The following is a 9,743-nucleotide window of genomic DNA, read 5'->3' as shown; positions in this document are numbered from 1 at the left end:
GGGCATGTGTTGTGCCGAGAAACACTTACCTGCCGAGATATTCTTAAAGATTCATTTTTGTAAAAATGTGATATTCAAGGTTTAAACTTTAAGGCTTAAACCTTGCGATGCATGCAGTACCTACCGTGGCCACCAGGGGCGCCGAAGAGCAATTCTTTTTTTTTTTCTTTTCATCAATAAAATAATTTCTACATACATTATCAAATACTGTATATATTGTGAAAACAAATCACTTCATAGTGAAATTGTGTGTTATTGGCCTTTAGGCTTAGTTTTTTATGCCTTGGGCATGTGTTTTGCCGAGAAACGCTTACCTGCCGAGATATTCTTAAAGATTCGTTTTTGTAAAAATGTGATATTCAAGGTTGTACCGTGAGAATCTCGTCCCTTCCCATGCCGAGTTCAAACTTTAAGGTTTAAACTTGCGAAGCGTGCGGTACCTACCGCGTCCACCAGGGGCCCCGAAGAGCAGTTCTTTTGTTTTGGGATAATGTGCTGATTGGTTCATGTTTGATCTTCATAATTCTTCTAATGCAATGTGGGTTGCTGGATGTTTAACGACCAAATAAAGTTTTTAAAGAATCTTTGTGTATTTTTTTATGCAGCTGACTGTGTACACATATAACTAAACCTTCATGTTAATCCTCCATGCCATTTTTGCTGTATTATAAGTTTTCACATTTAGTTTCACAGCTTAAATTAGTAAAAGCAGAAACATCTCAAGTTGATTTCAGCTTTAAGCTACTAATTTAGCCAGCAGTTTATTTTTTGCAGTATTCAGACTGAAGATGTTTTTTTAATAAAACGGATGAGAATCTTTTCAATCGAAACTCGTTTAATTAAATCAGCTATTGAATTAGAATAATAACTTGTATAAAACTGCCATTTCTGTCTGGTTAATGGTGCAGCAGATCCTGCAGGGGGCGCTCTGGGGCCTCAGTTTTCAGGTCGGTTACAGTCACATCTCCCAGACTCCTGAATCTTCTGGTTCCTTCCTGAAATGATTTCCTGCAATAAAATGTTGGTTGGAAATGAGCAGAAAACTGAGAAAAACCCGAAAAAGTTCAAATGTAACCTAAAGTTTTACAGCTCAACTCATACAAAGGAAAATAAAGGTGTTTATTGTCAGGGGGCGGAGCCTCAGGTGTGTCAGCTCTAGTCAGGTTTGGATCAGAACCGGTTCAGACTCCGTGCAGCAGCAGAGCAGAGTCTGTATATTTTTGTTATTTAATCAATTATCTTAAGAAAGCGAAATTGATAGGATATAAGGTTTCTTTTCTTTTTCTTTTTTGGGGGGGCTTGGGAGTAATATATATGTAGCATCCCGATCCACACTCCATTCCAGTTCATGGCGGTAATGCACATCAATAAGTTGCTTGCCAACCGCCAAAAAAGAAGAGCAGCGTCTGGATCAGGTGAGTGTTTTGCTGATGTTTTATTTACAATGTGAAATTAATCCACAGCATAAACAACTAAGCAGGTGTAAGTGAACCAGGGTGTGATATTATTTAAAACAATGTGGTTGCAAGGAAGTAAATTTGGTAAGACTTTATTTGAAGGGGTGCACGTAAAAAGGACATAGGATTCTTTATAAATGTTGTCATGAAATGACACTTTTTATACAGGGTTTACACTTTTAATTGACTTTTATGTAATGTTTTAGCGTAAGTGTGCATAAAAATCTCATTATTTACCAAAAAAAATTGACAAAGTTTACACTTTTACTGTGTGGGTTATTGAACAAAACTATAACGCTGCCCTTAGATCAAATATAACTCGGATTAAATTAATGAATGAAATATAAAATCAGTATTCCTGGATGTAGAAAATGTTTCTGTAAGGATGCAGTTGTGACCTCACACCACTAGGGTGCGCTAGCGGCCGCGCTGTTTCTCTTCTCTCTTGGAATAGAAGTAGCGAGCACGTTACCTTGTACAGTCCGCATGCTCACTGAGCATTGTTGTTGTAGTCAGCTGGTGGTTGTCATTCTGGCGAAAAGTGGAGAAAAATATCAAGTGAAACGGAGCAAAAGTCGAACGGATTGAAATATTTTACAGAAACGACAGTAGGTGTCGCTGTTTTCGCTTTATAACTAACAGTGCCGCTTAATTTTATTTAAAATTAGAGCAAGTCGGGTCGTTTCTTCTCTCCGCAGGTGGAGCGCTCGGATGGAGGCAGAGCCGGAGGACCAGGAGGAGGAAGAGGCGGCTGCCGCCATGCTGTGGTCCATCCAGGAGGCTCTGGAGAGGCAGACCCAGCAGATCGGAGCGTCGGCCTGCGGGGCCACAGCGGTGGTGGACGTCCTGAAGGCCCTCGGAGTGGATGTTGCGCCGGAAGAAGCTGACCGCTGCGTCCAAACCCGCCTGAGGGATATATTATGGGATGTTGGTGCGTGAAGAATAGTTTTTGACATGTTTGCCAGCGAAATAATGTGCAGCTGTTCATTTCTATTGAGACTAGAACGGATAGCAGTGACAGAAAATGTATTTTTTTTGTCATCATTTTCTGTATTTAAAAGCTGTTGATTGTGTTGGAGTACAGAGAGTAGAATGTAAATGTGCAAGTTGTAATTGTAAATGATTTGAGGGGATCTGGATGAATAAACGTTATGTTCAGGTCTTAATTGAGTTACTCGTTACAATCCTAAACAAGTGGGTTTTTAGTGGAGATTTAAAGGAAGTCAGTGTTTCAGCCGTTTTACAGTTTTCTGGAAGTTTGTTCCAAATTTGTGGTGAATAGATGCTGAAAGCTGCTTCTCCTCGTTTGGTTCTGGTTCTGGGGATGCAGAGCAGACCAGAACCGGAAGACCTGAGAGGTCTGGAAGGTTGATACGACAACAGCAGATCTTTAATGTATTGAGCCGTTCAGTGATTTGTAAACTAACAACGGTATTTTAAAGTCTATTCTTTGAGCTACAGGGAGCCAGTGGAGGGACTATAAAACTGGTGTTATGTGCTCTGTCTTCCTGGTTTTAGGATCTTTTTTCTTTGGCTTTTGGCACAATCTGAGAGGTTTCACTTTGTTTTATATGTATTTTATGTTTCAATCTTTTCTATTTTATAATCGCATTGTATTTTATGATTGTGTATAGCACTTTGGTCCTGTCGGTGTATAAAGTGCTTCATAAATAAAGTTGGTATGGTATGGTATATTCTTAAATATTGAGGCCACACCTCCTCCTTTTTTATGTTTTCTATTCTCACTTAAGAAATTGTAGTTAGGAGGTACGATCGGTTCGTTATTGTCATTCAACCATGTTTCTGTCAGAAACATAACATTGATATTATGCTCAGTGATGAAATCATTAATTAATAGAGCTTTAGCACAGAGAGATCTGGTATTTAAAAGAGTTTAAATGTTTAAGTTTAAGCGAGTTGGAGGCCAAAAGTTCTTCAGTCTGAGGTTTGAATTAGGTCCGCTGTATTTTATATTTCTGTTTTTTTGTAAAAGGTTTTTGTAGCGATCTGGACAGGTAATGTCCTGTTCTGCAGTGCCGGGGGGCCAGACGGGTGTAAAGATAATTTTCTGGACCCGGACTCAGACCTCAGAGACGCAGAGTGATGGATCCTCTGGGGAGTCAGAGGAAGTGAGCTCTGCTACGTGAGCGCTGAGGATTAGAACAAGCAGAAACTGTTATTAGTGGTTTATTGTGTTGCTGAGCAGAAACTTGGTGCAGCTTTGGCTATTTTATAAAAGTCTTTATAGATAAAACTGAATCTGATCAACTTGAAAATCTTTATTAATTTAATGAAATAGTAATGGAAAAAAAATCTTGAAATGTTTAAACATAAATAAGCTATAAACTGAAATGTGAACTGGTTGTTATTTTCCATTTATTTCCTGGTAGTGATGATCAGACAGGATTCTTCTCATTAGCAACACACCTCTGCTGTGAGAGGGGGCGGAGCCACAGGTGGGTCCGGTTCAAGTTCTGGAGAATCGGATTCCAGTTCGTTCCGACTCGGTTTGTGTGAACAGAAGGAGAAGCAAAGATCTGATCAGGTGAGTTTTAACTCCACATTCTTCTGGTTTCCAGTCCTGACTGGGTTTTCTCTCTTTGAGCTGCTGGACAGAACCAGAACTGGGCCTGGTTCTGGTTCTGGTTCTGGTTATGATGCAGAGCTGCAGCACCTGGTTTCAATCAGGAACTCTGATTTTCTCTGAGTTTTCATCTGTAACCCAGACAACAAGCTGAGTTTGCTCCCAGTTTCATAGTGGAGTCAAACTGGTACCAGTAGGTTCTGAGTGTTTGTGGCCCGGCTGAGATATCTGGGTTCCTGATTGGTGGATGGAAAATATTTCAATATGAAGTCAATAATTTATTGATCAGAGAGGATTTCTCTGGGCTTTTATCAGTAGGAAATCCAGATTGAATCAGACATTGTGGATCAAATGCGTTACTTTATGGACTTTCTTTAATATGGAAAACTTGACCTCTTTCTGACCATCGCTCCATTTCTGAGTCTTTCTGGTTTTAAATGTTTGCTCATTAGAAAATCAGAAAATTGTTGGTTGAATCACAGCAATAATTTCCACAGCTGTTTGCCAACTTGCTAGGAAAGCTGTTTTATGTATTTTATATTTGAGTCACTGAATACAATCACGGACATTTCAAATATCCATGTTTTTCCTTTACTCTGATTTTGTTTTAATGAGGAAAATCAAAGTCCCTGGTGAATTAATGAATGAAACGTATTCATACCCCTTTAAATTTCTCACTCTGTTTCATTGCAGCCATTTGCTAATCTCAGAAAAGTTCATATTATTTCTCATTAATGTATACTCAGCATCAGAGGTGTGACCAAGTCACTGTGTTGCAAGTCTCAAGTAAGTCTCAAGTCTCTGTCCTCAAGTCCGAGTCAAGTCTCAAGTAAAGACAGGCAAAAGTCGAGTCAAGTCTCAAGTCAGGAACCTTTAATTTCAAGTCATTTCGAGTCGTTTTTATTTATTTATTTTTAATAATTTGCAATTATATATAATATTCAAATATTAGACCATTTGTTCTTTTTAAAATATGTATTTGAGGTTCATTTGTGATCCTCTTATTCATCTGGTATTCTTCAAATCTGTCAGAAGTAAACAGATGTCAGAAAATAAATTACAGCCTTTCATGAATTACATTTGACTTCAGTTTACTCCTTCTATTCATAAATAAACATCAACACTACAACAATCATAGTTTTCAAAAAATGAAATAAGTATAAATGAAGTTATCACAAGTAAACTCAGGAAGGTCTGGTGCATTTATTTTTCTGCTTTTATTTCTAAGTATGTTAGTTTCAGTCCTCCGTAAATATGGGACAGACATTCTAAACACAAAATTTATTTGGGACAGTCACTGTATTTGGTCTTTTTTTTTTTTCCCAGCAAAGCTATACTACTTGGAAATGGGTTCTGTGCGACATGTGACAGTCACGCCGGTCAGTGCATTAAGTCAAAAACAGTTGACTTAATGCACTGACTGCAGTAAACAATATATTGTCAATATAATTTCCCAACGTAGATGTCTTCAAATACACCAACCATCCTTAGATGATACTAGACCCGGCTCATCATCATGATGGGACAGAGAGACTCTGTTCCCTGTGTTCAGGTCCAGAATCTGCTTTCTGTTCCGGAGCCCCGCTCACTATCCACCGGCTTCCTGAGCTAACACGGTGCACATTATTTGTGGAGGCATTTGAAGGACCGGATTTATGGTAAATCATCACCAATTTAACCCGGAGTACACATGCTAACACGAAGTTAGCTAAAGTCAACTATCTTACAGCAAAAGAAAAGTGCCACCTACCGATCTTTGTGAAGCTTCAAATGCCGGACAAAGTTGGACGTCGTGGCATCTCCATCCGATATTCTCCTCTTGCATGTTTTACAAGTTGCAGTTCGTTTTTTAGTCGAAAGTTCATAACCTACATAGCCAAAAGAAATTACTCGCGGAAGCATATTCCAGCGGTTATTTCGTATTTCGTTCCCTGAGCTCTGTAGCTTTGCCGCGTTTTTTTAAACGTCCAAATCCTGTTAATTTGATTGGTTGTGCTGCAGCTACGTACACATACATACATACATAAGGAGAGAGGAAAACCATAGTGACGGTCTGCGCATATGGAGTGAGTGAAATTAATTAATGACGCCACTTTATAAATAATGTGTTTTAAATTTTAAGACTTTGAGTAAAAAATATCAAGTCTTTTCAAGTAAACAGCTTCAAGTCGAGTCAAGTCCCAAGTCAATGGCATGAAAGTCAAAGTCAAGTCCGAGTCTTTGAGCATTTTTTCAAGTCAAGTCTCAAGTCGTGATTTTAACGACTCGAGTCTGACTCGAGTCCAAGTCATGTGACTCGAGTCCCCACCTCTGCTCAGCATCCCCTCTTGACAGAAAACATACAGAATTGTAGAAAGCTTTGTAAATTTATAAAAAAAAAAGAAAAACTGAAACATCACATGGTCATAAGTATTCAGACCTTTTGCTCAGTAGAAACCCCTTTTTAGCTTGTACAGCCATGAGTCTTCTTGGAAATGATGCAACTGGTTTTTCACAGCTGGATTTGGGGATCCTCTGCCACTCCTCCTTCAGAACCTCTCCAGTTCCATCGGGTCGGATGGTGAATGTTGGCGTCACGAATGGTCATAGAGTTGGATGCAGGCATGCATAACAAATCACATTTTATTTTAAATACATTTACATTTTTCAAGAGTACATTGCCAATATGTACTTGTACAGAATTGTACAAATTGTCAATGCATTCAAAATTTGCAGACAACATGCTTATGAAAATTAGTACAATGAAACAATAGGTACACTTTAGAGGAAATGTGAAAAATATTTAACCAAGGACAGAGTATTGTTTTAATTTAATATCACAGTATTCCAGTATTATTGCAAACATACTGACATTTCTCCTTCCTAAGAACAGTGAGGATCAACGGCAGAACATTCCCATTCACTGCACTTTACAGAAACCTACAAAAAAAGAACACTTGTATTTTAAAGAGTACAGACAAATGGCAAAGAAAAAAGTCTGACTTACAATTTTAAGACGTAGCGGACTCGCTATGCATGTGACATCATCGGAACCGATGATGATTGGGACCGGATGCCTGGGGTGGGGAAACATTTCTAGGTTACTTCTTTACCTGTTTATGTTAGAAGTAGAAAAAATAGTCAGCAATATCATAGAATCAGTTGATGTTGAGGCATCAACTATGAAGCTGTTTTCAGTGAGGTCTTAAGGGAGACAATCTACCATAAAATCTTTCCATCCATGATCTGAACACGTTGATCCCTGCAGGGTGGTGAGGGGGGCCGGTGGGGCCCAGCTCCAGCTGTCACCAGACGAGAGGCGGGGTTCACCCTGGACAGGTCACCAGTCCATCGCAGGCACTGAAAGCTAACAATGAATAAAATGTATGAAAGAGAAATGATAAATTAACAAGGAGAATAAATTATGTCCAATTATTTTAAAATCAAATCATGTTTACTAATTGCAGTGATTTATAATTGCTGACATCAGAGACTCAGAACCTGGTTTTAGAGGAAGAATTGAGCTGAATCAGAAAAACTGAAGTATATTTTGAGGTTGTCAATAACATTCCTCTGTGGGATCCAAAAGTCAAGATTCTGAGAGTAGCGTTGTTGTCTTGTAATAGGAAGGGCGTAGGTTCGATTTCATCTTCCTCTTGCCACGTGTCAACGTGCTTTGGCACCACTGTTTGTATATGTTGGGCCTCCCAGCTGTGGTGTTTATCTGTATATGGCAGCCTGAGTCTGTTGAATGTGTAGGTCACTCATAGCACAAAGGCTTCAGCCTGGATGTATTATTGCGTTTTAAATATATAACATGTTTTCAGACTCTACACTGGTTTCCAAAATATAAACTCTCCAGCTTTTATTTAGCAGCTGAACCAAAATCTGCAAAATAAAAATCCAACTGTTTTGTCAGTTGATCCGAATTTCCGAACGCGGCTCCCCGCATCTCAGACCACGGCTCCGACCTTTATTTCAAATAAAAAAACCCTACTGTATTGTTTTTACCTCTAAAATATATATTTCTCAAATATCAATTGTTACAGCTAATGGTGGATCCATTTAAGTAAATTTAAAGCAGGTACACTCTGCGGTCGGAGCCGCGGTCGGAGTCCCGTTCGGGGCATTTCCGACCGCACTTCCGAACGGGACTCCGACCGCAGAGTGTACTTGCTTTAAATTTACTTAAATGGATCCACGATTAGCTGTAACAATTGATATTTGAGAAATATATATTTTAGAGGTAAAAACAATACAGTAGTTTGTTTTTTTTAAAATAAATGTTAATAAAATATTGTCACATGGACATCCAGGTTGTTGAATTGTACTTAAAAGTATGTATGTGTATATATGTACACACACACACACACACACACACGCCCACACACAGGCATGTGTGTGTGTGTGTGGCCCGGTTCTCCTTCAGAACCAAGTTGCTGGCTTCATGGAGCTGTGGTTCTGGTTTCCTCCTGATCAGAACCAACAAACTCTGACAGCAGATTTCTACAAACTCTCTTAAAGCTGCAGCTTCTCAGTGGGAGGAGAATGGTTCAGGCTTCCTGATTGGACACAGAGACAGCAATCAGCCAATCAGAGGAGCAGCAGCTTGCTGTGTTCCTGCGTTTGTGTTGGTGTGAAGATGAGTGTTGTTGCTGTGTCCATGTCTCCAGGAAGTCCAGCTGGACTCCAGCCGTCCAACATGTCTAGAGACAGTGGTCCTCATCCATCAAACTGTGGCAGCAGCAGATCTGATCTCAGATCTGTTTGCTCTCTCAGCTCAACAGGAAACAACTGATCGGGTTCATCCTGGTCACAGCTCTGAGATCAGTCTGACTGCAGCCTGGAAACCATCTACTGGATGTGCTGCGTCACTGACTGCTGCTGGAGAGAGGCCGGAAACACTCACTGATCTGCTCTCTCCTTCCTTCTTCTCTCTGCAGGTTCTGATCTCTGTGAAGTAGAGAATGGTCTCAGTGTCCTGCTGATCCTCAGAGGTTGAAGCTGCAGCAGTTTGAGTCTAAAGAGACTCTGACTGGATCATGATGATGACCTCTGACCTCCAAGGTTTTCCTCCCGTTTATTTTCTCGTGTCTGTCATTTATTGTTTGTCTCTTTGGATCAATAAAGATCCAATTCAAACTGGGCTCCATTTAGAGGCTTCGTGGAGTTTTGATCTGAACTGGATTCAACTGGAAAGTTGATCTTTTTTCTCTCTGATTCATTTTCATCCTGGAACCAGAAATGGTCTGAGAATGGAAACATGGGAATCATTTTCAGTTCAGCTTTGAAGCCATGAATGACACTTCAAACCTCTTTTCTCTGCTGCTTCGTCCTTCTGCTGACATGAAAATGTTCCTCAAAGCTCCACAGATAAAAAGATGCTTCACTGGAAACTGCAGCGAAACTTCAGCTTCCATCAGAGAAACCAGTTTAACCAGTTTAGAACTGGATGTCCTACAGAAACTCTGATCTTAGAGCAGTTTTCAGAAACATGTGGAACCTGGAAAATAAAGATTTTATATATTTTATGTTCATTGTAAAAGCTAAATCTTGAAGTTTTACGTCATCATTGATTCTCAGCTTTAATTTCTCTCAGTTTGTTTTGGTTTTTACTTTTTAACTCCATATTTCATGTTTTGAGTTTTCTAGAGAACTTCAGGCTCTTTACTGTGATTTTACTGATTTATTCAAACCTCAGAGAATCACTGGGATAATGTGCT

General features: G+C 39.5%; 1 long non-coding RNA gene across 1 annotated transcript; it reads left to right on the top strand.

Annotated features, from left to right (window-relative positions):
- The first annotated feature begins 2,346 nt into the window (after window positions 1-2,346).
- Window positions 2,347-9,007, top strand: LOC116710802 (uncharacterized). The gene is made up of 3 exons (XR_004337129.1): window positions 2,347-2,388; window positions 3,877-4,002; window positions 8,964-9,007. It is a non-coding gene; the product is annotated as an uncharacterized LOC116710802 (long non-coding RNA).
- The last annotated feature ends 736 nt before the right edge of the window (window positions 9,008-9,743 follow it).

Source organism: Xiphophorus hellerii, chromosome 2 (genome assembly GCF_003331165.1).
Source record: "Xiphophorus hellerii strain 12219 chromosome 2, Xiphophorus_hellerii-4.1, whole genome shotgun sequence".
NCBI classification, from domain to species: domain Eukaryota; kingdom Metazoa; phylum Chordata; class Actinopteri; order Cyprinodontiformes; family Poeciliidae; genus Xiphophorus; species Xiphophorus hellerii.
Note: the sequence above shows the minus strand (reverse complement) of the source record. Positions and strands in the feature narration are given on the sequence as shown.